Raw genomic sequence first — 25,735 nt, 5'->3', positions numbered from 1 at the left:
GACCTATGGTTTAAAAAATATGATGGAAATGAGATATAAATCAAGACTTAGAGCATTGGCTAATGAAGATGGCTGAAAAGAAGAAATGAACCTGGTTTGCTCACAGCTGGCCGCACCTGTGATGCATAAGGACATGGAAAGTGGATGCTTGACGTTCCTGACCAACTACTGGCTTTTCTGCCGTAGTCCTTCTTTTCACAGTTCTGTTGCCTAACCAAATAACACTGTTTATAATTCAGAGATCAGGACCAAGAATACAACTACCAAATCTTCCTAGAATTCCAAACCTATGGCTAAGCTTCAACTCAGACCATTTTTGAAGAGCTTCATCTCTGGAATTGGCGTATGAATTTTCCAGCCCAAGAGGTGACCATGTCTTAACACAGCTCAAGATCCTAGAGTTGGATTCTTCCCTTGTCCCTCATCTAGATATCCACCTCCAGAGGACACCTGGCAGCATGATGTGCTCCTGCACACAAAGCTGCGCTCACACCCCGTCACTCTGGAATCTTACAGACTTCCTAAGAGAGGGATAATTTTTGCTGACACTTTCTGGTACAATTTGGTTTTATTGTTTTTGAGATCTTGGCTGAAATAAATGAAGATATTTATGAAAAAAATGTTGGAAATGAAATCATTTCCATCAAAAAATGGAAATCATTTTTTATAAAAAATATGATGGAAATGAGAATATAGTGGGATAAGTTTTATAAGAATATAAAGAATATAAAACTTATCCCACTCAGTTAGATAAGTTTTTAAAGACTCTCATGATATCTGCCAGTTTCAAAGATAGGAAACAGCTCTATACAGAGGAAAAATTACAGAAAAACAAGATATATTACTTCATCCTTTCTGAGATAACTTATCTTCTCATGGGGTTTTATGATTTTCAATTTCCAACAATATCATGGAAGAATCTGGGGTTTCAGTTGGTACTCATGCTCTTTCCCTATGTTCAGTGAGATATATACATATATGAATATATATAAATATATATCCTATCATCACCATCTGATACACATATACACGTGCCCACGCATATAGGAAAAGGGAAATATCAGGATATAAGCACCACATGGCTCTTTTCACAGATCAGGGACTATTGATTGAAGAGCTTAATATAAATCAGATCCTAACCCTGGTGCAACTATGTGTCCAGACTCACAATACTTCCTCAATTTATTAAAGACATTTTTACTGAATATGTGAGTAACTGTACCAGAAGATCTGTATACACTAATTCAATTAATGTCCATAAGAGCACTGCAAGAGGAAGAGCACCATCATCATTCAACACAGCAATAAACAGGGGTGGGAAAGATTACATACCTTGCTCAATGTCACAGCTATTACATGGAGAAGTTAGGATCTCATTCCAAGATGATGCTCTACCCACAGCAGAAGGTGTTCGTTGCTGAAAAATGATCAGGGCTAATTCATGAGTAATTTGAGCCTGAGATAAAAGTTTACTAGTATATTATTCCTCTTACTTTCTAATTCATGATGGGTTAAACATCACTGTCTTTTTTTGATGTTAGATGTGGCTATATGACCAATGAAATGTTGCAAATATCACTTTAGAAGTAAAGAATTTAGTTTTCAATTTTTAGCAATCATGTTCCCTCATCCCATGCCATATTGACAAAAGATGTCACATATTCCAAATAGTGTACCCACCCAGAATGGCAAAGCCTCCACCAGCCTAGGTGTCTGTATTATCCCATGGAGACTTTCATAGAGAATTGGTAAGGCCTGTAGAAGACAGTGAGTGAGCAATAAACCTTGGTTATATTAAGCCATTAAAAACTTGTAGACATTTGTGAAGCATCTATCCTAGTCTATCATGACTAATCAAAGTTGAATATGACACAGGACTTGAAACTTCCTAACAGCTCTATAATTAATGATTATTCATTCCTTAAACAGGAGTAAAACTTTCAGCTTTATTAAGGTATAATTGACAAATACAATTGTAAGACACTTAACGTGTACAATGTGGTAATTTGAAATACTTATACACTGTGAAAGAATTCTCCCCATAGAGTTAACACGTTCCTTACTTCACATATTTGCCTGCCTCTTTGTTGTTGTTGTTTAGTGAGAAGATTTAAGTTCTCTCTTAGGAAATTTCAGTTATATAATACAGTCATCAATCATAGTCACTACATTATACATTAGATCCTCAGACTTTATTCAACTTATAATTAAAAGTGTGTGCTCTTTAACCAGCTTCTCCCTATCTTCCCCACCCCAACCCAGCCCCTGCTACCATTTTTCTACTCTGTTTCTATGAATTCAATTTCCCTCCTTCTTTCCCTCCTTCCTTTCTTTTAGATTCCACATATAAATGATACCATGCAGTATTCGTCTTTCTCTGTCTGGCTTATTTCACTTAGCATAATGCCATCCATGTTCATCCATATTGCCACAAATGACAGGAGTTTCTTCTTTTTTAAGGCTGAATATTATTTCATTATATATATTTCCTCATATTTTCTTGATCAGTCGATGTATACCTTGGTCATTTCAGTACTTTGGCTATTATGAATAACGCTGCAGTGAATATGGGGGTATGATGTCTCCTCAAGGAAATGGTTTTATATCCTTTGAATATATACCCAGAAGTAGAATTACTGTTTCATATGGTAGATCTATTTTTAATTTCTTGAGGAAACACCATGCCATCTTCCATAATGGCTGTACTAGCTTCCATTCCCACCAACAGTGTACAAGGGTTCCACTTCCTCTACTTCCTCCCTATCATTTGTTATCTCTTGTCTTTTTGATAATAACTATCTTAACAGGTGTGAGGTGACATCTCTTTGTGATTTTGATTTGCATGTCCCTGATTAGTGATGTTGAGCACCTTTTCATGTACCTGTTGACTATCTGTATGTCTTCTTTGCAAAAATGTCTATTCAGGTCCTTTGACTATTTTTTAATTGGGTTATGTGGTTTTTGGTTTTTTTGGTTTTTTTGGCTACTGAGTTGTATGATTTCCTTATATATTGGATAGTAACCTATTATCAGATATATGGTTTGCATATATGTTTTTATTTTGAACTAATTTTTAGACATACAAAAAGCTGCAAAAGTAATACAAATATTTTCTATGTCACTCTCACAGATTTCCTTCATGTTATCATCTTATAAAATTATGGTATAAGTATCACAAATAGATTTAACCTTGGTGTAATACTATTAACTAAACTTTAGAATTTATTCAGATTTTACCAAATTTTTCCACTAAGGTCCTTTTATTGTTTCAGGATTCGACTCAAGTCCCCACATTGCATTAAGTTGTTATTTCTCCTTAGTTTCCTCCAGTCTTTCTTCTTTTTCATGACTGATGCTTTTGAAGAACATTTTTCAGTTATTGTGTAGAAATACCTTAATATGGATTTTTCTGGTGTTTTTTCATGATTGGACTAAGTATGAATTTTTGGCAAGAATAACACAGAAATGATATTGTGTCTTTTTAAATCCACCAAATTACAGGGTTTATGATGTACTTTATATAAGCATGCATTCATGGATATTTAGTTTATACTAGGAATTATAATTCAACAAAATCACTACATTTTTTTAAGATATTTTTTTCTGAGATATACATTTTAAAGTAATAACTAGAATTATGACTTATTATACCAGAACATATAAGATTTTTAGAAATTTCATGTAATGTCTGAAACATTTATATTAACATATTTCCATACAAATAACCCAAAGAAACTTTAGTATTAGTTGTTTTTTTTTGTTTGTTTTTTTATACTGCAGGTTCTTATTAGTCATCAATTTTATACACATCAGTGTATACATGTCAAACCCAATCACCCAATTCAGCACACCACCATCCCCATCCCACCACGGTTTTCCCCCCTTGGTGTCCATATATTTGTTCTCTACATCTGTGTCTCAACTTCTGCCCTGCAAACTGGTTCATCTGTACCGTTTTTCTAGGTTCCACATACATGCGTTAATATACGATATTTGTTTTTCTCTTTCTGACTTACTTCACTCTGTATGACAGTCTCTAAATCCATCCACGTCTCAACAAATGACTCAATTTCGTTCCTTTTTATGGCTGAGTAATATTCCATTGTATATATGGGCCACATCTTCTTTATCCATTCATCTGTTGATGGACACTTAGGTTGCTTCCATGTCCTGGCTATTGTAAATAGAGCTGCAATGAACATTGTGGTAAATGACTCTTTTTGAATTATGGTTTTCTCTGGGTATATGCCCAGTTGTGGGATTGCTGGATCATATGGTAATTATATTTTAAGTTTTTTAAGGAACCTCCATACTGTTTTCCATAGTGGCTGTATCAATTTACATTCCCACCAACAGTGTAAGAGGGTTCCGTTTTCTCCAAACCCTCTCCAGTATTTGTTGTTTGTAGATTTTCTGATGATGGCTATTCTGAATGGTGTGAGGTGATACCTCATTGTAGTTTTGATTTGCATTTCTCTAATAATTAGTGATGTTGAGCATCTTTTCATGTGCTTCGTAGCCGTCTGTATGTCTTCTTTGGAGAAATGTCTATTTAGGTCTTCTGCCCATTTTTGGATTGGGTTGTTTGTTTCTTTAATATTGAGCTCCATGAGCTGTTTATATATTTTGGAGATTAATCCTTTCTCCGTTGATTCATTTTCAAATATTTTCTCCCATTCTGAGGGTTGTCTTTTCGTCTTGTTTATGGTTTCCTTTGCTGTGCAAAAGCTTTGAAGTTGCATTAGGTCCCATTTGTTTATTTTTGTTTTTATTTCCATTACTCTAGGAGGTGGATCAAAAAAGATCTTGCTGTGATTTATGTCAAAGAGTGTTCTTCCTATGTTTTCCTCTAAGAGTTTTATAGTGTCCGGTCTCACATTTAGGTCTCAAATCCATTTTGAGTTTATTTTTGTGTATGGTGTTAGGGAGTGTTCTAATTTCATTCTTTTACATGTAGCTGTCCAGTTTTCCCAGCACCACTTATTGAAGAGACTGTCTTTTCTCCATTTTATATGTTTGCCTCCTTTGTCATAGAATAGTTGACCATAGGTGTGTGGGTTTATCTCTGGGCTTTCTATCTTGTTCCATTGATCTATGTTTCCATTTTTGTACCAGTACCATATTGTCTTGATTACTGTAGCTTTGTAGAATAGTCTGAAGCCAGGGAATCTGACTCCTCCAGCTCCTTTTTTTCCCCTAAAGACTGCTTTCGCTAGTCGGGGTCTTTTGTGTCTCCATACAAATTTTGAGATGATTTGTTCTAGTTCCGTAAAAAATGTCATTGGTAATTTGATAGGGATTGCATTGAATCTGTAGATTGCTTTGGGTAGTATAGTCATTTTCACAATATTGATTCTTCCAATCCAAGAACATAGTATATCTCTCCATCTGTTGGTATCATCTTTAATTTCTTTCATCAGTGTCTTATAGTTTTCTGCATACAGGTCTTTTGTTTCCCTAGGTAGGTTTATTCCTAGGTATTTTATTCTTTTTGTTGCAATGGTAAATGGGAGTGTTTCCATAATTTCTCTTTCAGATTTTTCATCATTAGTGTATAGGAATGCAAGAGATTTCTGTGCATTAATTTTGTATCCTGCAACTTTACCAAATTCATTGATTAGCTCTAGTAGTTTTCTGGTGGCATCTTTAGGATTATCTGTGTATAGTATAATGTCATCTGCAGACAGTGACAGTTTTACTTCCTCTTTTCCAATTTGTATTCCTTTTATTTCTTTTTCTTCTCTGATTGCTGTGGCTAGGACTTCCAAAACTATGTTGAATAATAGTGGTGAGAGTGGACATCCTTGTCTTGTTCCTGATCTTAGAGGAAATGCTTTCAGTTTTTCAACATTGGGAATGATGTTTGCTGTGGGTTTGTCATATGTGGCCTTTATTATGTTGAGGTAGATTCCCTCTATGCCCACTTTCTGGAGAGTTTTTATGGTAAATGGTGTTGAATTTTGTCAAAAGCTTTTTCTGCATCTATTGAGATGATCATATGGTTTTTATTCTTCAGTTTGTTAATATGGTGTATCACATTGATTGATTTGCATATATTGAAGAATCCTTGCATCCCTGGGATAAATCCCACTTGATCATGGTGTATGATCCTTTTAATGTGTTGTTGGATTCTGTTTGCTAGTATTTTGTTGAGGATTTTTGCATCCATATAAATCAGTGATATTGGTCTGTAATTTTCTTTTTTTGTAGTACCTTTGTCTGGTTTTCGTATCAGGGTGATGGTGGCCTTGTAGAATGAGTTTGGGAGTGTTCCTTCCTCTGCAATTTTTTGGAAGAGTTTGAGAAGGATGGGTGTTAGCTCTTCTCTAAATGTTTGATAGAATTCACCTATGAAGTCATCTGGTCCTGGACTTTTGTTCGTTGGAAGATTTTAAATCACAGTTTCAATTTCATTACTTGTGATTGGTCTGTTCATATTTTCTGTTTCTTCCTGGTTCAGTCTTGGAAGGTTATACCTTTCTAAGAATTTGTCCATTTCTTCCAGGTTGTCCATTTTATTGGCATAGTGTTGCTGGTAGTAGTCTCTTAGGATGCTTTGTATCTCTGTGGTGTCTGTTGTAACCTCCTTTTTCATTTCTAATTTTATTGATTTGAGTCCTCTCCATCTTTTTCTTGATGAGTCTGGTTAATGGTTTATCAATTTTGTTTATCTTCTCAAAGAAATAGCTTTTAGTTTTATTGATCTTTGCTATTGTTTTCTTTGTTTCTAGTTCATTTGTTTCTGGTCTAATCTTTATGATTTCTTTCCTTCTGCTAACTTTGAGTTTTGTTTGTTCTTCTTTCTCTAGTTCCTTTAGGTGTAAGGTTAGATGGTTTATTTCAGATTTTTCTTGTTTCTCGAGGTAGGCTTGTATAGCTATAAACTTCCCTCTTAGAACTGCTTTTGCTGCATCCCATAGGTTTTGGATTGTCGTGTTTTCATTGTCATTTGTCTCTAGGTATTTTTTGATTTCCTCCTTGATTTCTTCAGTGATCTCTTGGTTATTTAGTAACGTATTGTTTAGCCTCCATGTGTTTGTGTTTTTTATATTTTTTCCCTGTAATTCATTTCTAATCTCATAGCGTCTTGGTCAGAAAAGATGCTTGATATGATTTCAATCTTCTTAAATTTACTGAGGCTTGATTTGTGACCCAAGATGTGATCTATCCTGGAGAATGTTCTGTGCGCACTTGAGAAGAAAGTGTAATCTGCTGTTTTTGGATGGAATGTCCTATAAATATCAATTAAATCTATCTGGTCTATTGTGTCATTTAAAGCTTCTGTTTCCTTATTTATTTTCATTTTGGATGACCTGTCCATTGGTGTAAGTGAGGTGTTAAAGTCCCCCACTATTATTGTGTTACTCTCGATTTCCTCTTTTATAGCTGTTAGCAGTTGCCTTATGTATTGAGGTGATCCTATGTTGGGTGCCTATATATTTATAATTGTTATATCTTCTTCTTGGATTGATCCCTTGATCATTATGTAGTGTCCTTCCTTGTCTCTTGTAACATTCTTTATTTTAAAGTCTATTTAACCTGATATGAGTATAGCTACTCCAGCTATCTTTTGATTTCCATTTGCATGGAATATCTTTTTCCATCCCCTCACTTTCAGTCTGTATGTGTCCCTAGGTCTAAAGTGGGTCTCTTGTAGACAGCATATATATTGGTCTTGGTTTTGTATCCATTCAGCAAGCCTGTGTCTTTTGGTTGGAGCATTTAATCCATTCATGTTTAAGGTAATTATCGATATGTATATTCCTATGACCATTTTCTTAATTGTTTTGTGTTTGTTTTTGTAGGTCCTTTTCTTCTCTTGTGTTTCCCACTTAGAGAAGTTCCTTTAGCATTTGTTGTAGAGCTGGTTTGATGGTGCTGTATTCTCTTAGCCTTTGCTTGTCTGTAAAGCTTTTGATTTCTCCATCGAATCTGAATGAGATCCTTGCCGGGTATGGTAATCTTGGTTGTAGGTTCTTCCCTTTCATCACTTTAAGTATATCATGCCACGCCCTTCTGGTTTGTAGAGTTTCTGCTGAGAAATCAGCTGTTAACCTTATGGGAGTTCCCTTGTATGTTATTTGTCGTTTTTCCCTTGCTGCTTTCAATACTTTTTCTTTGCCTTTAATTTTTGTCTATTTGATTACTATGTGTTTCAGCATGTTTCTCCTTGGGTTTATCCTGTATGGGACTCGCTGCGCTTCCTGGACTTGGGTGGCTACATGTTAGGGAAGTTTTCAACTATAATCTCTCCAAATATTTTCTCTGGTCCTTTCTCTCTCTCTTCTCCTTCTGGGACCCCTATAATCCGAATGTTGTTGCATTTAATATTGTCCCAGAGGTCTCTTAGGCTGTCTTCATTTCTTCATTCTTTTTTCTTTATTCTGTTCCGCAGCAGTGAATTCCACCATTCTGTCTTCCAGGTCACTTATCCGTTCTTCTGCCTCAGTTATTCTGCTACTGATTCTTTCTAGTGTAGATTTCATTTCAGTTAGTGTATTGTTCATCTCTGTTTGTTTGTTTTTAATTCTTCTAGGTCTTTGTTAAACATTTCTTGCATCTTCTCAATCTTGCCTCCATTGTTTTTCTGACATCCTGGATCATCTTCACTATCATTATTCTGAATTCTTTTTCTGGAAGGTTGCCTATCTCCACTTCATTTAATTGTTTTTCTGGGGTTTTATCTTGTTACTTTATTTGGTACATAGCCCTCTGCCTTTTCATCTTGTCTATCTTTCTGTGAATGTGGTTTATGTTCCACTGGCTGCAGGATTGTAGTTCTTCTTGCTTCTGCTCTCTGCCCTCTCTATTACTATACATTTTGAGCTCAGTTTTTTCCAGCCCATCTTTTTTTTTAGTTTTTAACATGTGCTTACTTTTTGACCCTACAAGATATTCCAGGCTCATCTAGAATTTTCTCTGCTCTAGAAATTAACCACTGGAATTAACCATTTTTCCAAAGTAACTTGTTCCGTTTATTGAAGAATTGTGTTTAGAAATTAAGATATAGGGAATAAGCATGCTCATTATTACTGTGGTGTCATTGTTTCTAGTGCCTCTTAATGAACAGAGCTATTAAATATGTGAATGTATAATAACTCATGCATATATTTTTGTATATTTCTATTTTTCTATCTTTTCCACATTATAAAATTAAAAACTACTAGTTCTAACAGATAGCTCAAATTCAGGAAACTTTGACCTAGAGATGTACATCCACTCCATTAAGTTAATTTAATCATTAAAAACATGTCCATCATAATTAGAAACTATTCATTTATATTTATGTTTGCAAAACGAAATCAAAAAAGCTTATGGTTTGCAACAAAGAGGATAAAATAAATGTGTCATGAGCTCTGCCCTCAAAGTTTGTACAATTTAATGAGAGATAGGCAGAATTTGATAGAACTATCAAAGCCCAATCTTTTGGCATGAAGAACTATACAGGTTAGTAAATAATACATGATCATGTATCATTACATGATAGTAATTATGCAGAGCAAGAATCTTTATTTAGCAAACAGCTGGAAATGGAGCAGAGGATAATAATAACATTTAATGAGTACTTAGTATATGCTGGGCACTTTGCTAAGTTCTTTATATATTTTATTTCATTTATGTTCATAACCAACCTATTAGTTAGTGTATGAGTCCATTAGGACTGCTATAACAAAATATCACTGACTGTGTATCTTATAAACAACAGAAACTTATTGCTCACAGTTCTGGAGTCTGAAAACTCCAAGATCAAGTCACCAGCATGGTTGCCTTCTGGTGAGAGTTCTCTTCCTAGTTTCCAGCCTTCTCACTGTGTCCTCACATGGTGGAAATGACAAGGGATCTCACTGGAGCCTCTTTTTTAAGGCATGAATCCCATCCATGAGAGTTCTACCACCATGACCTAACCACATCTCAAAGGCCCCACCTCCTAATACCATGACTTTTGGGGGTTAGGATTTCAACACATGAATTTTGAGGAAGACACAAACATTCAAATATAGCAATTAGATACTATTTTTATCTCCTTCTTATAAATAGGAAAGCTGAGATGCAAAGAAATAAAGTAGAACACCAAAAGTCAAATAGCTATTAAGAGGCAGACCAGAGATTTGAATAAGGGAAGTCTAATACAGGGTTTCAGCTTTCACCCATGGTAGTTCAGGGAATAGATTGGCCATTCGTTGAGATAGAGTTCAAAAACACAGCACAGATGTGGTAGTCAGTGATTGGGATGGGTTTAGAAGAAATATCCATGACAATCCCATAGCAAATAGACTTCAGATATTGACAGTTCAATACCAACTTTTAAGACTCATTCTACAAGGAACTGATGCCTCTCTCGGGAAAGAAGGAAGAAATATGTAGAAGGTTATTTTTCTTTTCTTCAGTTATTATGTAAGTTTATCAGGAAATGACAGGGTCTTTTAAGTCTGGAGCCAATCACAAGGTAAGTGGATTCCTTTAATTTTCTATAGTTGTTATTGTATATGACATTAATTGAGATCTAGGTTGAGATCCTTATTAAATATGTCAAGAATTGTTAACTATACTTGGCAGTCACAAACTTATGTATCACATATTTAAGTGCTGCACATAATCTGAAACCTTTTTGCCAAGGCTGATCCTTTGATTCTAAGGAAGAAGAGTATTTGGATGATCTTCCACATCATGGTTCTTAAGTGATTAATTCATCCCATAAAGTAGTTAGATTGAACTTTAATGTTTTGTAAAATATGAGCTATACTTCATGGTATAGTTGAAAATATGCCTCATGAAGTATAGCTCACATTATATTAAATCTCACCTTAAAATATGAGCTTTAGTGTATTTATTGAAACTACAGTACAATAACAATTGTTAACAGCATTAAATGCAAAAAACTTACTAAATATCATTTATCTTGCTCAGTTAATCTTACTAAATGAATTTTTGCCTTAGTGTATATTTGAGAGTAATATTTATACTAAGTGCTCTTAGTTTAAAGAGGAAATAATTATAAAATCATATTGATACTTTGAAAATGTACCTGAATCCTGGTTTAAAAGTATATGGTAAGCACATAAATATTTATGGTGATTAAATAAATACATATCCGTAAACTTACATGAGTATTATATAAGAGCTAGTAAGATCTCACTCCTTATTTCTTAGCAAATATTTGTATCTTTCATATGAGAAGGGAAATTCATATTAGATTATCTCCATATGGAAAATAAAACAGGATGGGAACATGAAAACAACTGCTAGGCAAAAAGTAAAAAAGAGGATTGGAAGAATCAACATTGTGAAAATGACTACACTACCCAAAGCAATCTACAGATTCAATGCAATCCCTATCAAACTACCACTGGCATTTTTCACAGAACTAGAACAAAAAATTTCACAATTTGTATGGAAACACAAAAGACCCCGAATAGCCAAAGCGATCTTGAGAAAGAAAAATGGAGTGGAGGAATCAGGCTCCCTGACTTCAGACTATACTACAAAGCTACAGTAATCAAGACAATATGGTACTGGCACAAAAACAGAAATATAGATCAATGGAACAGGATAGAAAGCCCAGAGATAAACCCACGCACATATGGTCACCTTATCTTTGATAAAGGAGGCAAAAATATACAATGGAGAAAAGACAGCCTCGTCAATAAGTGGTGCTGGGAAAACTGGACAGCTACATGTAAAAGAATGAAATTAGAACACTCCCTAACACCATACATAAAAATAAACTCAAAATGGATTAAAGACCTAAATGTAAGGCCAGACACTATCAAACTCTTAGAGGAAAACATAGGAAGAACACTCTATGACATAAATCACAGCAAGATCCTTTTTGACCCACCTCCTAGAGAAATGGAAATAAAAACAAAAATAAACAAATGGGACCTAATGCAATTTCAAAGCTTTTGCACAGCAAAGGAAACCATAAACAAGACGAAAAGACAACCCTCAAAATGGGAGAAAATATTTGCAAATGAAGCAACTGACAAAGGATTAATCTCCAAAATTAATAAGCAGCTCATGCAGCTCAATATCAAAAAAACAAACAACCCAATCCAAAAATGGGAGGAAGACCTAAATAGACTTTTCTCCAAAGAAGATATACAGATTGCCAACAAACACATGAAAGAATGCTCAACATCATTAATCATTAGAGAAATGCAAATCCAAACTACAATGAGGTATCATCTCACAGCGGTCAGAATGGCCATCATCAAAAAATCTACAAACAATAAATGCTGGAGAGGGTATGGAGAAAAGGGAACCCTCTTGCACTGTTGGTGGGAATGTAAATTGATACAGCCACTATGGAGAACAGTATGGAGGTTCCTTAAAAAACTACAAATAGAACTACCATACGACCCAGCAATCCCACTACTGGGCATATACCCTGAGAAAACCATAATTCAAAAAGAGTCATGTACCACAATGTTCATTGCAGCTCTATTTACGATAGCCAGGACATGGAAGCAACCTAAGTGTCCCTCGACAGATGAATGGATAAAGAAGATGTGGCACATATATACAATGGAATATTACTCAGCCATAAAAAGAAACGAATTTGAGTTACTTGTAGTGAGGTGGATGGACCTAGAGTCTGTCATACAGAGTGAAGTAAGTCAGAAAGAGAAAAACAAATACAGTATGCTAACACATATATATGGAATCTAAAAAAAAAAAAAAAAAAAGGTCATGAAGAACCTAGGGGCAAGATGGGAATAAAGATGCAGACCTAGTAGAGAATAGACTTGAGGACACAGGGAGGGGGAAGGGTAAGCTGGGAGAAAGCAAGAGAGTGGTAGTATATATATGGAAATATATACACTACCAAATGTAAAATAGATAGCTAGTGGGAAGCAGTCGCATAGCACAGGGAAATCAACTCGGTGCTTTGTGACCAGCTAGAAGGGTGGGATAGGGAGGGTCGGAGGGAGGGAGACACAAGAGGGAAGAGATATGGGGATATATGTATATGTATAACTGATTCACTTTGTTATAAAGCAGAAACTAACACACCATTGTAAAGCAATTATACTCCAATAAAGATGTTAAAAAAAATAAAGTGCCTAAATATATTAATAAACATTTATTGAGCAACTGTTCAAAAAAAAAAAAGAAAGAAAAAGAATAAAAGAAAATCAAAGACAGTAATTTACAATTCTTATTATGATTAACAGTACTACCATATCCTCAAATATAGTCCTAGATAAAATATTACACATATTTAGATGTACTTGATCATTATTTATCTTTCCTATACTTTTACAACTGAAGCTAAGGTCTAATTGTCTTCTATTACAAGTTATTCATTAGATCGTAAATCTAAACCATATATTTAATGTCATTTACATTGCATTGTCATAACACAACACAACCCTTTCTTCCTAAAGGGAAAAGTTTAATTTATGAACACTGAATCATAATTTTGAATCATAATTAGAATGCTGCTTATCCTAAAACATTTATTCTTCTATTGCTTTAATATTTATATTTAATGGGTTTATCAGCAATTCTTAAAATAAATTGGAGAGTGACAATATAAGCAGTAAATAAAAATACATTGAACAGGCTATGGTTTTTATAATAAAAAGAAAATAAGTAGTGTTTACTGTATACTATTTTTCATTATTATGGTTGCAAAGGAGATTCAATTAAAGCAGGGCATCCTGACTGTCTAAATTCCAGTTAGAATAAACAGCAGGTTTATTCTATTCTATTCTATTCTATTCTATTCTTCTATTCTATTACATCTGTTTAGGCCTGAACAAAAGGACAAATCAGGATCTTAATACAATTGAATCAGGTTAGTATGGTGGTAAAAACTACAGGTATCAAGGTCCTATACCAATGCAGCTACTCAAAATATGTGAAAAATTGTAATTATTTTGTTCCAATCTGAGAAAAATTTCTAAAAGAGGACAAACACTATAAATTTCCCCTTTGGCATCTGCCTTTGCAGAGAAAATATCAATGAGAAAGAAAAAAAAAATCATGGGTGAATTCTACTTCATTTCATCAATTATGTATATACCAGAATTTCATGCTGAAATGTTAAATTGACCTGAGTAAAATGTCAAAATACAGCTCCATACATGATTTTATGAAATACTGGTAATCCAGTTTCCCACTAGGCATTTCTTAATTTGGCTTAGTGTTGTCCTCTATCCACACTGTAAAAAACATAAAGCCTTTTAAAGGATCTAGGCCTTTTAAAGCATCTTGTGTTTTCTGCTGGCATCCATGAAACAGTGACAGGCCCCAGACTCTTCATAGATCCTGAAACTACTCACCTACCTAAGAGAATCTTGATATCATTGGCATAATCTCTATGTACTGTGCCTTTCCTCCCATGGAAGGAAGCTGAGAGAGGGCGTGAGTCAAGTAACATGATAAACAGCTGAGAAGTTTGTCCATTGTCAAAAATAACTTTGCAGTTGAATATATACCAGTTTGGCTCCATTCAAAAAGCAAATAAATCTCCTGATGAGCAATTATCGACTGCTTCCTAAGTACCTGGCACTATTTTAAGGTTCTGGGAACACACAGAAGAAAACACCTTGAAAATTTACAGTCAATCTAAATATTGGTTTTGTTAAAAAAAAATTGCAACTCAGCTGATTCAATTTGCTCCAAGCTGAAACTTGAAACATAAAGCAGTTTAGTACCTTGAATCTACAAAGCAAGCGGAATACTGTTTGATGTTAAGGCAACTCAGCACTGTGTATTGAAAGCAGTGTATTGTATAAAACTAAAGCTCATACTTAACGTTTGGGACGCTTTAGTTTCCTACCCAGTATATGGAACAATGAGGGCCTCATTAATACTGAATTCTTCAATTTAAATGTTTAAAATTTTAATATTCTTGGCTTTGTATTACTTCCCTTAGAGAAAATATACTTAGCTGAGTTACAGACCTCACTCATGATATCATCTAATAACCCCAATGAGACCAATATCATTAATGTTCTAGCAAACATTGAGGTTTAGAAGATAGAAATATAGCCACCAACATTAGGTCTGCAATGTGCAAATACTAGGGAAAAAATGTCCACAACCTCTAGCTTTTCTGTGTTGGTGAAAAGAAAAGTAATCTTCCTTTTATAGATGCAAGGAGAATATTGTTGTTGTATATTCTTATTACTTGTCTCTTCCACCTGTGATTATTTTACTAGTTCTTCTCAATGTGGTTATTCTAATATTTTATCTTGCTTTGACTATTTTTCCTATTTACTCCAGGACTAAAATTCTAGCCCTAATCCAATCATTGGTCTTGTCAAAGTATGCCTTTTCTTTGCAACCCATCACTCGTTCTACTTTTAACAATAAATGCAAAAAACTTAACACATGGTAGGCACTACTGTAGGTGTCAGGGACACAGTTAAGAACAAGGGTCCTGTTTATGAAGAGTTTACATTCTATTGGGTGTTGTATAAATAAAGAAGTAGATAAATATCAGTTTATGATAAGTATTATATTGAAAATTAAATAGCCTAGGTATACAGGATTTTACTTGAAATGGATTGACAGGTAGAGAAATTAGCATGTACTGTGGTCATAACAGTAAGGATACAGCCAAGCAAATATCAAGGTAAAGGACATTACAGGTTAAAGATATAGACGGTTCAAAGGATTTAAGGTAGAAACCTTCACAGAATTAGAAAAAGAATAAAAAAATCTCAGTGACTCTGTGTGCAGCAATATAGTAGGTAAAATAAAGAATGCAGAGAGGTTGGAAAGGAGCCAATTATTTCTTATGTTTACCATTATTACTATTTTTGTACAGAAGTGTGATTTATGTTTTTTAAATGTGTGTCTGTTATGCTGAGAATAGATTGTAAGGAGGTGGACAAGAGTGGAATCAGGACATCAACTGGGAAACTACTGCTTTGTTTTATGCAAGAGATAAACATAGTTTTGATATGTTGGCAGTGGTAGGATAGAACTAGACAGAGGATGGAGTTAGGATAGTAAAGGAAATAAGGATAATGCCCATATTTTTGGTTGAATTGTACTGTAAAACCATTTACTAATTGATAGACATACATCTGGGAGAAGAGTAGACAGAAACAAAGAGTTCTCTTTAGAACATGCTAAAGTTGAGGTAAATAATGTGACCTAGTTATAGTTGGATACATGCATCTGTAATTCCAGAAAGAAATTAGAGCCAAAGACAGAGATTTATGAAGCTCTCTCTTGTTCTTGCTTTTGCTTTCTCTCGCTCTTCTTTATTCTCCATCTGTAGATGCATCACTATGCCAATTTCCACTTTTAGCTTTGAAGCAAATCGATCTTTTCAATGATCATATTCTCTTCCTTGCCAACACTGTCTTAGTCACAATAGTTTTGTAATTAGTTTTGGTATCTGACAGTGTAAGTCCTCCAGCTTTTGCCCTTTTCAAATCCACCTTTGCTGTTTTGCTCCTTTGCAATTTCATACCAATTTTAGAATTAGCTTGTCAATTTCTATAAATTTACCGTACAGGTTTTTCACATGTTTTGTTATAGTAATTCCTAGGTACCTGACATATTTGATATTGTTTTAAATGATACAGTTTATCAATAAATACATTAAAAGAAATTGTATTTATTTATTTATTTTTTTAACATCTTTATTGAAGTTTAATTGCCTTACAATAGTGTGTTAGCTTCTGCTTTATAACAAAGTGAATCAGTTATACATATACAATATGTTCCCATTTCTCTCCCCTCTTGCATCTCCCTCCCTCCCACCCTCCCCATCCCACCCCTCTAGGTGGTCACAAAGCACCGAGCTGATCTCCCTGTGCTGTGCGGCTGCTTCCCACTAGTTATCTATTTTACATTTGGTAGTGTATATATGTCCATGACACTCTCTTACCCTGTCACATCTCACCCCACCCCCTCCCCATATCCTCAAGTCCATTCTCTAGTAGGTCTGTGTCTTTATTCCTGTCTTGCCACTAGGTTCTTCATGGCCTTTTTTTTTTTTTCCCTTAGATTCCGTATATATGTGTTAGCATACTGTATTTGTTTTTCTCTTTCTGACTTACTTCACTCTGTATGACAGACTCTAACTCCATCCACCTCATTACAAATACCTCCATTTCATTTCTTTTTATGGCTGAGTAATATTCCATTGTATATATGTGCCACATCTTCTTCATCCATTCATCTGTCGATGGACATTTAGGTTGCTTCCATGTCCTGGCTATTGTAAATAGAGCTGCAATGAACATTTTGGTACATGACTCTTTTTGACCTATGGTTTTCTCAGGGTATATGCCCAGTAGTGGGATTGCTGGGTCATATGGTAGTTCTATTTGTAGTTTTTTAAGGAACCTCCATACTGTTCTCCATAGTGGCTGTATCAGAAATTGTATTTATTTAAACCACCACTTTAGTTGCTAAGTCTATTACTAAAAGATGTTTAAATAAAGCTTGTTAAAAAGCAAGCAAAAAAACCCAAAACTAACACCCTAAAGCATGTAGCAAGGGTATTCAGACAGTGACATTATTTTAATATGTTTCCCCTCCCTTTCACTAAGCAGAACACACTTGGGGCTTAATTTGTGCAGTGCCAGAAGCTGGATATTCATCTACTTCAACTGAAACTTTTAAAAAATGCAGTCTCATTACAGACAATTTGGAAAATCCAAGAAAGTTAGATAACAATTCTTATAATCTCATCAAAGACAGTAACATTTAACTCTATTTCTTTCTGATGTTATTTTTTTCTACTTATCTCATTTTCTTTCTGATGTATTTCTATCACTACTAAAGTAAAATATTTTTGATCTTAATGTATGAATATTCTAATTTCACTATTACACTTAAGAGTAAATACTTGAAAAAAATCAATCTAGGAACTTATATAACTCGCTAGGAAATGAAACAAAAATATAATACAAATGTTCCTCAGTCTTACAGACTTCCCTGAATTATCTGATTTCAACGCACAGTTGTAATGTGTATGTATGACACTTTCTCCAAAACATCCTAAAACCCTCTTATTTCTTGATATCCTTTTCATTACCCATGACTATGTAAAGGCATTCATTTTCATGTTAAGTAGGTATAACATATTACGTAGAGAATAGCCAAGATAAACATTAAACTTTTTGGATGTCAGCAAGTGTCAAATCAGAAACCAAACAAAATTTAGAGCCTAGAAGTATGCGGAATTAGTTGGTCAATTGGAAAGAGTGTCCTCCAGGGAAAAGAAAAGTTTGGCAGTGTCATTTCAAACTCTTACCTACATTCCAACCACCCTGCCACTGGCTGGTTGCCTTGATGCCTGTCATCTGGTTTTGATCTCTTCTCAACTAGTGTACAGAGTAGATCAGATTCAGGCAACATTCCATCTGGAATCCGTTGGGTCAGTGTGTTCAACATGGAGACTGAATGGTAAAGCCTTGGCGATAATACTGACACAATATGAGAAGTTTTACATCTTTGATTGGATTTCAGCCATCCCAGCCACAACCTCCACCACTGTGTTATAAATTTTGGATGCAGCTATCTAACAGAAGGCTAACTGAGATTATGAAGAGACAACTGTTTGGCTCATTATAAAGTCAGATGTGTTCTTTGGCATTTGACTGGACAGCAGAGACTTTGACATTAACACATGGCTCATTAGGAATGAATTTGAGCTTGGCCTTTTGCTGCACTTAAAACAAAATATCTAATATAGAGAAGCAACTCCTTGAAAATGCCGATACAATCTCTTAAACGTACATAGCTGTAATGTAAAATGAAGGCACCATTCCTCTAGGCATTTGCCATTAAGAGCATAGTGCGTGTCTTAGAACTGTGAAGCAAACAATGAAACAGCACAGGATCATGTTCCTTTTATCTTTCTTGTTCCTAGTGACAAATACAATGACTTTTCCTGTTCCTCCTAACTGTTTGTCATGTTCTAGAACAGGCTGTCTTGTAGTTTCACAATAGGGTCATGTTTACAGCATTACATTGTAGTTAATGGTCAGTTACCACTTTTATGATAAATTTGATTTTGCAACTCAGTTGATTCAATTTGCACCAAGCTGAAACTTGAAACATAAAACAGTTTACTACCTTGAATCTACAAAGCAGAATACTCTTTGATGTTAAGGCAGCTTAGCACTGTGTATTGAAGGCAGTATGTGTACTATTGGCACAAATTGTTGTTTTTAACTTACAGTGTTTATCGGCTTTGCATTTCTACCAAACTTCATCAATACTGTTGCTTCAAGTACTTTCAACAATAAAATGCAAAGTGCTTCATTCTAAAATACTTTAAATATTATTTTCATTTAATTTTGAACTAGTCTATGTTATAATCTGTTTTGCTGCTCTGAGAATTTAAAATTGTAAAGAAATAAATGCTGCTTTCATAATTTATGTATAACAAAACATGTACCAAGTCAATTGAGAAAAGTGTGTCTGTCAGTCCTGTCAGTTATGTTGAAAATTACAAATTCCTTATACTTTGAGATATGTTTGTAGAAGCAAATATGATGCTCAAGGAAAGAGCACATCTATCACATATTTCATGGACAACATGACATGACTAAAAGCTTCAGAACTTGAGTAATGCTGAAATGTACAAAATGGGTTCACGTATTTTTATACCTTCAAGATTTTAAATGATAAAAAGGTAGTACAAAGAGTCCACAAAACAAACAAAAGAACAAATAAAATTAGTCTCTCTAAGCAAAGGAGTTTAGTTTGAGACTGAACCAATATCCACAACACACTCTTCTGCTGCTTATTACTGGCAGGGCCTTGACCAAGGCATATTTCATACTGCAAATGATGGGAATATTCTGCTAGGTGGAGTAAGAGTATGGCAAAACTTTCCTGAAGGGTCTCTCTGTCTTGTGTTTAACTGAAATATATCCTAACCAGAATTAATCTATATTCTGTTTTATTCCTGTATGTCTCCATGGTTCCTCACAGGAGGCACTTAAATAGGTATTTTAAAATGACTAAGTAATCTTTTAAATTATTTATCTTTGTACAAGTTTTCTAAAAGAAAAATATGCATGGATGAACCCAAATAAATAAGATCCCAGAATATGAAATGAAAATAACTACATAGTTAATAGCACTGAATAAGAATCAGGATAAGTACTTTCTAGATCTGACCAATGATAAACTATTTAAGTTGTGTCTCATTTTTTAATCTGTAAAATAGAAAGAATGACATTTGCCTTCCCAAATTCCAAACTTGTGAAGAACAAAATAGAAAACCTATGATAATACTTTACAAAAATTATATAAGCCTTGGGAAAATGGCATGCATTTAGAAGACCCAACTTTGAAAATAAAATCTTGAAAAGATTTATGAAATTTCCTGTCTAAATTCCCAATAAAAAGTGTGCCTCTTGCAAATATGATTTATATTTTAAGAATAAGGAAAGATATCTTAATTAAATTGGTAGAAATTTAAAAACTTCCCCATGCTTATTATTTTAAAGGATCATCATCACTCAATAATTCTGAGAAGTCTGAGGTGGACTTCTTTCCTGAGCTGGAGATCATAGAGCCCCTGACCTCAGACACATGCTGAGGTACAAAAGAGTTCAGAATTCTCTGAAGAATTATTCATTCGGTGTGATTTCTGTGTTCTTCTGACCAACCTAGATCACTTCTCATTGAATAAATAAGTCTTTTACAAAGGAACCATTCTGACTTAACCCTGTTTTGTATAGATGGACAATATGTCTATGTTGCTTGTTCTACATGAAGAGTACAGAGAGAATCAACAGCTTGAAAATGTGCCTGGCCCAAGTATTTTAAATAGATTCACTTGGATTTGGAAAGCATAGAGTAATGCCAGTAAAGAGTAAACACGAGAACAAGAGAGAGATAGAGAATGTACAACTGAAGACGGGTTTTATAACTGTGACCAGTAAACTGGGTAAAAGATTATGAACTATCATAGACAAATATAAGGATATGTGTGTTAAAAAAAATAATATTCTGCTGCTACTTGGCAAATGTTCATTCACTTCTCAGTGTGGAAGCAGGAGGAAGACAAAGTAAAATGTCTCATTTGTAATGATTCCAGAGTTGAAGGAAATATGGATTTGAGGACTGACACTTAAGAAATTGCTATTCTATCAAGTACAGCAGATAACTACATTCTATTCAAAATGTCTTTTATTAATGATTTTAGAGACTCTGCCACATGCACACATATTTTTGTTTATTAAAATTTTTCCAGTTATCATTCACTTTAAAATTAAAAGGTAACTCTGTATTTTATGTATAAATAATGCATATGTCACTTGTGTAGCAGTAAGAAAAATGGAGTCCTCAACTAAAATAGTCTTTTCACATTTCCTGAAGAGACTGTCTAAATTTTCTGCAGTATAACATTTGAATTCACTACTATATCTAGAGTGATTTAAAAACAGCTCCAAATTCACTTAACTCCTTACCTAGCCCTCTCCCTGATCTTTAGCTCCCAAAATGCACATAAACATCTTCTAATAAGTTTCAGAAAAAAATTCCTGTTTATCCCAGAGTTCCCCAAGGTGTAAAAGTAAGCTAAGTGACTCTAAAAACGATCTGGGATTATATGTCCATGTGAATCTTGGGAACAGTAAAATTTTTCAATATCATTATTATTATATAAGAGTTTATTGTCCCTAAGTTTGCACTATATGCATTCTCTTACTTATCACCAGTTCTACCCATCAGTATCCCAAAGTCTGAGATTAAGAGAACAAAGAGAGAGACTTGAAAAATAATCCTTCAGAGTTACATCACATGGATGACCACTGCTAGAAATGAAAGGGCGGAGATGATTCTCTGCACACAGGATATTTTCCGTTTTAAGCTCCGTGGCCTGATTTCTACTTGACTACCATATACATTTTTATTTGTGAAGCCTTTATAAGTATATAGTAGAAGAACTTGTGCTCAGTTTTACACTGTCATGTACATTTGCCTTATTCTTTTTTACTTGTTCTTGACAGCGCTTCCTATCTTTTGGAATTAAATTTGAGGAGAATCTATATCACCATCATTTCACTAACAAGGGACACTTTAAATAGACATTGGTTACTGGTGAAATTGTAAGCACTGACCTCTGAACATCCTAAAGGAAAAAGCTCTCATCCATTGCCAGAAAAGGTCTCTCAGGGATATTCCTACTTGTACTTGGCTGGATTTCTGAGCCTGAGAATCTTTGTGCACTACAGAGAAGGTTATTCCTCCTGGTATAATCAGCTTATCAAACAGTCATTTATCCTGAACAATACTGTGCTGCTGCCTACATTTAGTCTCATAGTGAAAATGAAGTCATTTCTCATGAAATCCCTTAATAGATATCTCTACAACTCATTATTTTTTATTGTAAATAAGGTGCTAGACAGTAATAAACATGATAAAATGTAAAATGCATTAATGTTTTTGTTAAATCTCAAGTTGGTGGTGTACTTTAAACCATATTTTTCAGAAAAGGTTTCTTATATTTAAACATATAGGGCCCAAAACTATCTTATTCAACAATTTTAGTTTCATGGATATATAAAATAATTGACAAAGAAAGGAGTAAGGAAATGAGGATTTTAAGCATCAAGTATACTGACTGCAATGACAATACCCTACCATAAGGAGAGCTGAAGAGAAAGAATCATTTCCCTACAGGATAAGTTCCAGTTTAGTGAGGGATCAGACCTGATATTTAAACACAGTACTTGAAAAACCCATTCACAAGAGGAAAATCAAGTGTAAATAAAAAGAGTTTTAGCATTTGAATATCAACACAGATTTGGATAAATTTCAATGTCTTTATTTCAGAATTTTTGTTTGTACTATGCAAAGGATCAAGCAACTCCCTTCCTCATATAGCCAAATGATTGAGCTCATTCACAAGGCAGCGTATATTAAATGGTCTAAGGTATTTGAAAGATATTTTTATTCTTTGATCAGATTTGGATAAAACTGCAGAATAGGTAAGATTTTTCAAATTGCTGTTTAGTTTTTATTTTATAATTATAAACTTAACTCTTCAATCTAGCTAGACTTGGAGGGGGTTAAAGAAAATATGGAACCCAAGGAACAGTAGCAAGAGCACAAAAGATATAAGATAATGAGAGCAGATGGAGGTGGAGGGATATTCTCCTGAACTACAAAAGAAATGGCCTGGTGATTGAGATAAAACCTAAGTCAAATTTATTACAGTTGTTCACAGTGGGCATTGGTGATCTTGCTGGTCTTGCCATTCCTGGACCTAAAGTGCTCCATGGCTTCTAAATCATTTATACACTGTTTTACCTTGACAAAGACCAACCCCTCAGTCTTGGCAATACAAATAAAAAGCAGGAACTGTTTGTGTTGGGCCCAGAATTTGCCATGGACAAGATACCAGGACCCGTGTGCTTCAAGATGAAGCGCTCATCGTCAAACTTTTCCCCGTAGATGGACTTGCCACCAGTGCCATTAAGGCATAGGAAGTCTCCACCTGGGCACACAGACCCCAGAATAAGTCTGTGAAAGCAGGAATCCTGATAACCTTTCTTCCCAGTGCTAAGAGCACAAAAGCTTTCTGCTGTCTTTGGAACTTTGTCTTCAAAAAGCTCAAAGGAGACACTGTCCAGGGACTCATTGTTGATGGCGATATAGAAAAACTACGGTGAGGTTGACTAAGGCTGGTATGTCTCCCGGTGGCAGCAACACCATCAGCAAAACCCAGAATAGGTAAAATTTTAATTGAACTCTCTATTCAACTTTTCCTTCTCATGTGTTCTGTCACATCTCCCAGAACAGCACTCCTCATGCATCTTTAGGCCTTAATATTCTCTTCCTCTCTAACCTTAAAAAGGAAAGCTGATAAACATATTTTGATCAGATTTCAGTATCTCAATATTTTAATCCTCAAGCTATTTCCTCATTTACTTATCCTGAATGCTATGGGAGAAACTGACATGTTCTGCTGTGTTCTCCACTTCTTGCACATACATTCCAGCCTCTGTTACAGGTATGTGTAGCCACATGACTGATTACTATCAAGAAATGGTAGTGGAAGTGTTGTGTGTCACTTTCAGGCCATAGACCATAAAACCATTTGGTGTCCTCTTTGTTATTTTTCCTCTGCCAGGTTAGGGTAGCAATGCTTACGTTGACCATGGAGAATATACATCGAGGAAGGTAAAGACTGCAATAGCCTGCCTCTCTGAATGACCATGTAGAGAATGACCCTTCTGTTGATCTCAAATACTTATCTTTGGTCAGTTACACAGAAAATCATAAAGTTCTGTTCTGTTTTGTTCCTTATCCACTTTCTGTTTCAGTGAGTAGATTATGTCACTTAATACAAATGCTTATAAAGATCATTTACATATGGTGGAATTTCAAACACCCACACTCATAGGTTATAGAAAGAGGAAATTTTGCTTAGCAATTCATCCTACATATCTTTCCATACTGGTGAGAAAAAATTTAAAGGCTGCATTGTAAAGGCTGCATAATATTTCATTTTGCCATATTTTATTTAACTAGTTTCCCATTGATAGGACATATCATACTCCATTCTGTTATATATTTAAATGTATTCAATGCTTACTGAAAGTCCTTTCATACCACAGTTTTATCATCCCTGATTTATTTTAATTTATATTACATCAGTTGGCGGAATTTTAAAAATTTCAATTTTTGTCAGGAGTGCTTGGATGCTGTCGTGTCCAAGCACATTATATGTTTGAGATTTTCTGTCTTCTTTATATTTGAATGAGAACTTGGTGAGGCCAAAAAAAAATCTTGCTTTATGCTTATTTTCTCTTAAGATTTGTAAGACATTGCTCCTCAGTCATCTTATGCTGAATGTTTTAGTGCAGAGTACTGAGACAAACTAGATTTTTTCCTATATTTTTTGTAATGTGTCTTCACCTGAATACCCATAAAACTTTATCTTGGTGATAACTGAAAGCAGAGGCCTCCCTGCCCTCCCCAAATTTCCATAGAATACCTTAGTTTACTCTACTACTTCAATACTATATAAGGATATAGTAAATATTTACAGCCCTCTATCAATTCCTCTTTCATCAGTATGCCATTTGATCTGGAGATTCAAATTTAAATCTAATGACTATAACTACTCTCTTGTAGTGTTAATAATTTTCAGGAGCTTCACTTATGTCTTAAGTTGTATCACCTTTGCCTAACGTCTTTATATATTACCATCTCTTGGGTTTCATTCATTCATTCGTTATCTACTGCAAATTCACATGATATTTCAAAAGTGACATTTCTTTCCTTAACTCAGTTTTAAGGTGTATCTTTTCTAGTCCTTATTTCTTTTAATTTGTTTCACTTATTTTATATCTTTATTTAAAATTTAGGTATCCTTCATGAAAGTGAAAACATTTATTACTTCCTAATATATTCTCTCTTCTCAGTTATCAAATATTTTTCATTGCCTTTATTTTCTTAAGAGTCATATTCTCTGTTTTATGATAGGGAGTAGTATTTATCTGACTGTTTTCTTATATAAAAGTTCCATGTGTCTTATTTTTACCATTTACCTAACTTTTATTCATTATATTTCTCTTGTCTACTAACCTATCAATGGATGCACTTCATGCTGTGCTGTCTTTATTATTAATAATATTTAGATAAGCAAAGTCTGCCAAGAGAAACAATTTGCCTAAGGATAATGTGATAAAGGAAATTGGGAAATAAACTGGAGGCAATAAGGAACATACTTCCAAAATATGGAACTGGAGGACAGATGTAACTAAAGAATGTTCCAAACAGACAGGTCATC

General features: G+C 34.5%; 1 pseudogene; it reads right to left on the bottom strand.

Annotated features, from left to right (window-relative positions):
• Positions 1 to 23,148: 23,148 nt before the first annotated feature.
• LOC103013643 (peptidyl-prolyl cis-trans isomerase A-like) lies at positions 23,149 to 24,099 on the bottom strand (annotated as a pseudogene).
• Positions 24,100 to 25,735: the final 1,636 nt, after the last annotated feature.

The sequence above is a fragment of the Balaenoptera acutorostrata genome, chromosome 3 (genome assembly GCF_949987535.1).
Source record: "Balaenoptera acutorostrata chromosome 3, mBalAcu1.1, whole genome shotgun sequence".
Classification (NCBI taxonomy): Eukaryota; Metazoa; Chordata; class Mammalia; order Artiodactyla; family Balaenopteridae; genus Balaenoptera; species Balaenoptera acutorostrata.
Note: the sequence above shows the minus strand (reverse complement) of the source record. Positions and strands in the feature narration are given on the sequence as shown.